The sequence below is a fragment of the Oncorhynchus mykiss genome, chromosome 4 (assembly GCF_057628025.1).
Source record: "Oncorhynchus mykiss isolate SJ-2025 chromosome 4, ASM5762802v1, whole genome shotgun sequence".
NCBI lineage: Eukaryota > Metazoa > Chordata > Actinopteri > Salmoniformes > Salmonidae > Oncorhynchus > Oncorhynchus mykiss.
In genome coordinates this window covers 51,121,837-51,130,483 of record NC_143025.1, presented here as the reverse complement: position 1 = coordinate 51,130,483, position 8,647 = coordinate 51,121,837, and the positions used below count along the sequence as shown (strand labels likewise).

The 8,647-nt window shown below is 37.0% G+C and overlaps 1 long non-coding RNA gene across 1 annotated transcript; it reads left to right on the top strand.

Moving 5' to 3' along the window:
* Positions 1-652: 652 nt before the first annotated feature.
* On the top strand, positions 653-2,634 carry LOC149984049 (uncharacterized). The gene is made up of 2 exons (XR_016495318.1): positions 653-747; positions 844-2,634. It is a non-coding gene; the product is annotated as an uncharacterized LOC149984049 (long non-coding RNA).
* Positions 2,635-8,647: the final 6,013 nt, after the last annotated feature.

Genomic DNA, 8,647 nt, shown 5'->3' with positions numbered 1-8,647 from the left:
CTCTGTCCATGTAGTGGAAAAATTCTGACATTTGTAAAAAAATATATATAATTACAAATAAAACACTAATGTATCTTGATGACATAAGTATTCAACCCCCTGAGTCAGTGATACAGCTGTGAGTCTTTCTGGGTAAGTCTTGTTCACATTGGCAGTTTGAAATGACTCATCCATTTTTTGGGCATATCTGATTAGAATCTGTTCTTTTTCCTGCAGTCTGAGTACCCCAAAAGCATATGGAATCAGATATTTCAAGCCACAGTTGGGTACAAGTATGATTCCTGGCCATGTGACTTGTGTCTGAACGATCAAATCTGATTTATTTGCACAGAAGTGTTTTTTAGACTGTTATTTGGCATATCTTCTTTCTCGCTAGCTACTCTGTTGACATTTTGACAAGAACGTGGTAGCTAACTAGCTCGTTTTGAAAGTTAAATCATCATATCCTTTGAGCCTTTAAAAGTGTTCTTATACTATGATTTTAAACATTCAAAGCAACTGGGAAACGTCCATGTCACCTTAGCTTGCTGCATAACTTCTGAGTGATAGGAAGCTTGAGCACCACCACCAATCAGCCTACAGCACTGTGCACACACCCACCAATACTATGACAACTAGCAATAGCCATGTCAGCAAATGACTGTTGTCTGAACACACACAAATCAGATTTTGTAACTTGTAACTTGCTATTTGGACAGTCAGTAGTCCAAAACGGATTTGAAAAACAAAACTGATTTGCGCATTAAGGTGTGTGAACAAGGTTTAAGAACTTCTTAATTCTTCAAGCTCTGTCAAATTAGTTGTTGATCATTGCTAGACAACCATTTGCAGTTCTTACCATAGATTTCCAAGGATGCCTGTAACAACCACCCGAGCCACTGCCTGTTCACCCCTCTATCATCCGGAAGGCGAGGTCAGTACAGGTGCATCAAAGCTAGGACCGAGAGACTGAAAAACAGCTTCTATCTCAAGGCCATCAGACTGTTAAAAAGCCATCACTAACATTGAGTGGCTGCTGCCAACATACTTACTCAAATCTCTAGCCACTTTAATAATAAATAATTGGATGTAATAAATGTATCAATAGTCACTTTAAACAATACCACTTAATATAATGTTTACTTAGCCTGCATTACTATATCATATGTATATACTGTACTCTATCATCTACTGCATCTTGCCTATGCCGTTCGGCCACCGCTCATCCATATATTTATATGTACATATTCTTATACATTCCTTTACACTTGTGTGTATAGGGTAGTTTCTTAGAAATTGTTAGATTACTTGTTAGATATTACTGCACTGTCGGAACTAGAAGCACAAGCATTTCGCTACACTCCCATTAACATCTGCTAACCATGTGTATATGACCAATACAATTTGATTTGATTTGATTTGGATGACACTCCCAGGAATGTCATACATGATGAGTCATTAGCTTCCCTGCAGGTAAGACACTAACCTTCACACATCTAGATGGCCGTGCAGTGTGGGTGTGGAGCCAGAGACCGCAGTGGGGTTAAACTGTAAAACCCATTTCCTACATTTGAATATAAAACTTGATTTCATGAAACAAAACTACACTACATTTTGTCTCCTGTTTCACTGTAATAGCTACTGTAAATTGAACACTGCAGTTAGATTAACAATAAATTAAGCTTTCTGCCCATAGAAAACATAACTATGTCACCGTACGTTGGCTGTTGTTTACAATGTCATTCTAGTCACATTATCGCATATTGAGCAAAACTGTCCTGATTTAGGGACACCGATCCACTAGAGTTAAAGCCTGCAGGTATAAAGCTTTATAACTTGTTACAGGGATGTTTAACTGCATCGTAATGCATTTGCCCTGCAGGATTTAAAGGGATACTTCGGGATTTTGACAATGAGGCCCTTTATCTACTTCCCCAGAGGTAGATGAACTTGTGGATATCATTTGTATGTCTTTGTTTCCAGTATGTCGGAAGTTAGAGGTAGATTAACAGGCCAATGCTATCTCGCATTAGCACAATGACTGGAAGTCTATGGGTATCTGCTAACATGTTAGTAGATACTGCATGCAGAACTTGGAGTATTTGTGAAATTAATCTTGCCAATTGTTGACAAACATGCACCTGTTAAGGAACTATATGTGAGAACTATTAGTGCCCACTGGATCAAGGATGCGTTGAAAAATTGGTTCAAAGAAATGATGCAAGAAAGGTGGCAAACAAGTCAGGCTGCTCAGCTAATTGGCTGAAATACTGCCAAATTAGATATTTTGTGACTAAACTTAACAAAAACAAAAATATATATGTATTATATAACCAAATCAAAATAAATTACATTAAAAACCTATGGAAAAAGACTTTAGAGCACCTTAAACGATATTATGAGCAGAAAACCAAGTTCATTGCCATCGTTCATTGAAGTTGATGGGTCATTTATAACAAAAGCTTGTGGTCATATGCACATCTTTAAAAACATAGGTGCTGGGCTAATAAAGTAAAGTAAGGAACAAGAGTAAAGAGTAAAGAACAAGGCCCGCACACTGTTAAAGATCCCAATTCACCACTTTATTGACAATGTTTCGATCGAAACGGATCTTTGTCAGGTCAAACAAACAAACTGAGTGCTCACATCCCAAAATATACACATTTCACCTCACATGACCATTGACGCATTGTGGGTGCAAAAGTCATTTGTGTATCTCTAATAATTGAATAACATTGAGATGGGTACATGTAGTAGTTCCAGAAAATAAGATATACAGTATTTGCAAAATGACCAAGTAGGTGACCTGGAAGGCAAGACAAATCAAAGTGACATATTCAGGTAAGAAATGGTCTGATATCATACTCTTGGTTCAGACCTCTAAGAGGCATGGTACACAAATGGTGAATCAAACACAATTATCTTCTCAATAATATATTATAAGTATCTCACCCCTCCTAGGAGTCTTAACATGTTAATTTGTTCAATGCCAATGTTTCTCAAAGAGCTAATGTTGTGATGAGCCTCCATGAAATGTGCAGCCACAGAGTTTCTCTGGTCAAGGGTATAGCCAACCTTTTGATATAGCCAATCATTTCATTGACTATTTTACTAGTAAAGAGGACAAACTGAGAAGTGAAATGACAACATTGAAAAGTGAACCATCATATTTGTGTATTGAAGATCTAATAATGAAAGAGAACGACTGCTGTTTTGAATTTGGTTATGTTTGAGTGGAAGAGATAGAAAAATAATTGTTATCAATCAATAATGATAAACCAGGTGAGTGTCATGAGGCACAGGTCAGAATGGGTAATTTACAATAAACTGGCCTTAAATATATCTAAAACCAAAAGCATTGTATTTGGTTCAGAGCATTCTCTAGGACCTAAACCTCAACTGGAGTTGTACATAAAGGGTGTGATCATTGGGTAAGTTGAAGAGGCTGATCTCCTAGGCATAACATTGGATGGTCAGTTATGATATTATATTCATATTGACAAAGTTGTTGTGAAGATGGGGAGAGGTATGTCTATTATAAAAAGATGTTCTGAGTTTTTGAAACAAAGATCCACTGTACTAGTTGTCAGGCTCTGATCATGTCCCATCCATCTGGATTACTGTCCGATAATATGGTCAGGTGCATCAAGAAAGACCTAGCAAAGCTGCGGCTGGCTCAAAACAAAGCAGCATGCCTTGCCCTTAACTGCACACACAGAACTAAGATCAACAACATGCATGCTAGTCTTTCATGGTTCAGGGTTGAGGATAAATTGACTACTTCTCTTCTAGTCTTTTTAAGAAACGTTTGTGTGTTGAAAATGCCTAACCACTTGTATAATCTATTTGCATACTCTTCAAACAGACATGCATACCCCACCAGACACGCTACTATGGGTTTCTTCACTGAACCCAAACACAAAACAGATGAAATGCATCGCTTAGTTATTATAGAGCAATGTCATCATGGAATGCTATGCTACCAGAGGTTACTCTGGCAAAAAAACAAGTTTAGCTTTAAAAAAACAGATAGAAAAAACATATTGTATCACAGCTCCTCTCCTATTTCTAAAGATCTAATTAAACTTGACCTGTACAGTGCCTTCAGAAAGTATTCACACCCCTTGACCTTCTCAACGTTTTGTTGTGTTATAAAGTGGGATTAAAATTGATTTAATTGTCAACAATCTACACAAAATACTCTAATGTCAAAGTGAAAGAAAATTCTAACATTTGTAAAAGAAAATCATGAAAAAAAAACCCTGAGTCAATACATGTTAGAATCATGTTAGAATCATGTTAGAATCATCTTTGGCAGCGATTGCTGGGTAAGATTGCTGGGTAAGTCTCTAAGAGCTTTGTACACCTGGATTGTACAATATTTGCAAATGATCCTTTTTAAAATTCTTCAAGCTCTGTCAAGTTGGTTGTTCATCATTTCTAGATAGCCATTTTCAAGTCTTGCCATTGATTTTCAAGCCAATTTAAGTAAAAAATGTAACTAGGTCACTCATGAACATTCAATGTCGTCTTGGTAATCAACGGCAGTGTATATTTGGCCTTGTGTTTTAGGTTATTGTCCTGCTGAAAGGTGAATTTGTCTCTCGGTGTCTGTTGGAAAGCAGACAGAACCAGGTTTTCCTCTAGGATTTGCCTGTGCTTAGTTCTATTAGCTCTATTTTTATAATTTAAAAAATTCCCTAGCCCTTGCCGATGACAAGCATACCCATAAAATGATGCAACCACCACCACGCTTGAAAATATGAAGAGAGGTACTCAGTGATGTGTTGCATTGGATTTGCCCCAAACATCACACTTTGTATTCAGGACATTAAGTTAATTTTATTGACACATTTTTTGCAGATTTACTTTAGTCGCTTATTGCTCACAGGATGCATGTTTCGGAATATGTTTATTCTGAACAGACTTCCTTCTTTTCACTCTAACAATTAGGTTAGTATTGTGGAGTAACTACAATGTTGTTGATCCATCCACAGTTTTCTCCTATTACAGCCATTAAACCCTGTAACTGTTTTAAAGTCACCATTGGCCTCGGTGAAATCCCTGAGCGGTTTCCTGAGAGGTTTCCTGTGTCTCCGGCACCTGAGTTAAAAAGGATGCCTGTATCTTTGTAGTGACTGGGTGTATTGATACACCATCCAAAGTGTAATGAATAACTTTACCATACTCAAAGGGATATTCAATGTCTGCTTATAGGTACCATTCTTTGCAAGGCATTAGAAAACCTCCCTGGTCTTTATGGTTGAATCTGTGTTTGAAATTCACTACTTGACTGAGGGACCTTAGAGAAAATTGTATGTGTAGGGTACAGAGATGTGGTAGTCATACAAAAATCATGTTAACCACTATTATTGCACACAGAGTGAGTCCATGCAACTTATTATGTGACTTGTTAAGCACATTTTTAGTCCTGAACTTATTTAGTCTTCCCATAACAAAGGGGTTGAATACTTATTGACTCAAGACATTTCAGCTTTACATTTTTTATTAATTTGTAAAACATTTGAAAAAAATAATTACACTTTGACATTATGGAGTATTGTGTGTAGGCCAGTAACAAATCAAATCTATTTAATACATTTTAAATTCAGACTGTAACACAACAAAATGTTAAAAAAGTCAAGGGGTGTGAAAACTTTCTGAAGGCACTGTATATAAGAATATTAATCTATGAATAGCATGTGCAGTAAATCGTTTTTTTATTGTTGCTTGATGTATAACTCTTATTCAATTGTTTTAGTTGCATTTAATGTAATATCTTATGCTGTTGTCTGTAATGGTTCTGTACATTGTCATGCATTTGTACGTTTTATGTGGACCCCAGGACTGGTGCAGTAGCTAATCAGGATCCTAATAACCTAAACTGTACTTAAAGCTGGTATTTAGTATTGTGAAAAAAATGAACTCATTGACCTGTATATACAGTAGCATGTGTCCACTATTTGCCTTCTCTGTAGTCATCTGACGGTGCACAACGTGATGATTCTTCAGAAGTGAGCAGACCAATATGATTGTAGCATCAGGGGGAGTTGCGGGGCAAAGAGCATCCCTCTGATAGTATTGTTGACTCGGGATTGTTGACTGACTTTGGTAGGAAGCAGACACTCAGGGAGTCTGGTTCAACCACAGTATCTGTTTCCCTGAGAGGGACTACCTCCACCCCTCTGGCAAAGTGAACTAAGTCACCTCTAAGTCACCTTTAACTAAGGACAGTTCCCCCAAAATAGGTGAGCAAACACAAGTCCTAAGGTCTTGGTACAAAGGTACTCAGCATGCAACAGAAAGACATCTGCTATACTTGCACTCAAACTACCTGGCGAACCCTCCATTACCATCAGCATCTAATTTACATTTTACAAACGTTAAAGAGAAAAAACTGAATGTTTGCCTCTGAGTGTGTTCTTGAGCCAAAAGGGGTCCCCTAAAATCCTAAATGAATAGATATATTGTCTGGAAATGCCTTATTCGGACAGAAAGGGGCACACCTCCCCACGCCCATGTACAAAATAATATATTATTTGTCTCAAAGGATTTGTGAGTTTCGTGAGTTAAGAAATTAAATATATGCGAAGGGTTGGGGAGTAAGTGATTACATGTAATCTGATTACCCCCCAAAAACTAACTGTATTCAGTTACGTTACCAGAAAAAGTATTGTAATCAGATTACAGATAGTTTTGGAAAAGGAGATGATTACTTCTTGGATTACTTTGAAATTCAGAAAGGATTTTTGCAAAAAATAAAACATTGACACCTTTCTAGTTTTCTCAATTAAATTAAATTCCGCATTGAAAAATGGCGCAAGTTTAAGTTTGTTCCATCTGAGCGAGTCTAACCACAAGTCAGAGACACTATGAAGACACACCAAATGCGTTTGATTAACCCTTTTTTACTTATTCTAATATCTTTTAAAGGGGAAGTAATCAGATGACATTCCTGAGTTTGGGTAATCCAAAGGTTACTGATTACAATTTTAAACATGTAACTTGTAGGGCCATTCCTACAATGCGGCTTTTCTGTCCCCAAGAAATATTACTTCTTATTCAGTATAAAATATAAGGTCAGATGTCCTTAAAAACACAAAAATATGGATCTTGAAAGGGAATTTAAAGCATTTATTTAAAAAAAAATCTGTGTATGATTGTTATTCCTCAACTTCTGCAAGAAATTTATGCTATAAAATATTATAATATTGAAAATCTTTCTGCCTTATTTATAGTCCTAGTTAAAATCTCTCTCATCAAATATGTTTTTTTTTCATGATTATTGTATTTATTATTATTGTATTAAACATTTTCTGTGTGTCCCTGATATCACTTTCTACCCTGTTAATTTGTAGTAATTCTCCTTTAAGAAAGCAGCCCCTTCCCACAATGACTTCACATTCAGGAAGTGTCCAGTTTTTTGGTGGGAACAGTTGTGCAAAGCTAAATAACATAAACTCGGTTTTATCTATTTTTCCATGTTTCATGATGCTTGTCGGTTTGTCTCACTCATACATTTCCACCCTGTTAGGCTAAATTAAAATGTATTTCATATAGAAAATAATCCCCTTCAAGCATTTACCATTACCATTAGTTTAATCTCAATCACCCACAGAGCTATGGCTAATTTTCACCCTGTTAGGTTCAACCCTGTTAGGATTATGCGAGTCCTATATAACCTGAAAGGCCGCTCAGCAAGGAAGAAGCCACTGCTCCAAAAACTGCCATAAAAAAAGCCAGACTACGGTTTACAACTGCACATGGGGACAAAGATCATACTTTTTGGAAAAATGTCTTCTGGTCTGATGAAACAAAAATAGAACTGTTTGGCCATAATGACCATCGTTATGTTTGGGGGAAAATGGGGGAGGCTTGCAAGTTGAAGAACACCATCCCAACCGTGAAGCACGGGGGTGGCAGCATCATGTTGTGGGGGTGTTTTGCTGCAGGAGGGACTGGTGCACTTGTCAAAATAGACGGCTTCATGAGGAGGAAAATTATGTGGATATATTGAAGCAACATCTCAAGACATCAGTCAGGAAGTTAAAGCTTGGTCGCAAATGGGTCTTCCAAATGGACAGGGACCCCAAGCATACTTCCAAAGTTGTGGCAAAATGGCTTAAGAACAACAAAGTCAAGGTATTGGAGTAGCCATCACAAAGCCCTGATCTCAATCCCATAGATAATTTTTGGGCAGAACTGAAAAAGCATATGCGAGCAACGAGGCCTGCAAACCTGACTCAGTTACACCTGCTCTGACTGGAGGAACGGGCCAAAATGCACCCAATTTATTGTGGGAAGCTACCCAAAACATTTGACCCAAGTTAAACATTTTAAAGGCAATGCTGCCAAATACTAATTGAGTGTATGTAAACTTCTGACCCACTGGGAATGTGATGAAAGAAACAAAAGCTGAAATAAATCATTCTCTCTACAATTTTTCTGGAATTTCACATTCTTAAAATAAAGTGGTGATCCTAACTGACCTACAACAGGGAATTATTACTAGGATTAAATGTCAGGAATTGTGAATAACTGAGTTTAGATGTTTTTGGCTAAGGTGTATGTAAACTTCCGACTTCAACTGTATGTACATGTGATTTCCATTTTTTATTTAAAAAATCTTTTTTTTCTTTGTCATTATGGGGTAGTGTGTAGATTGATG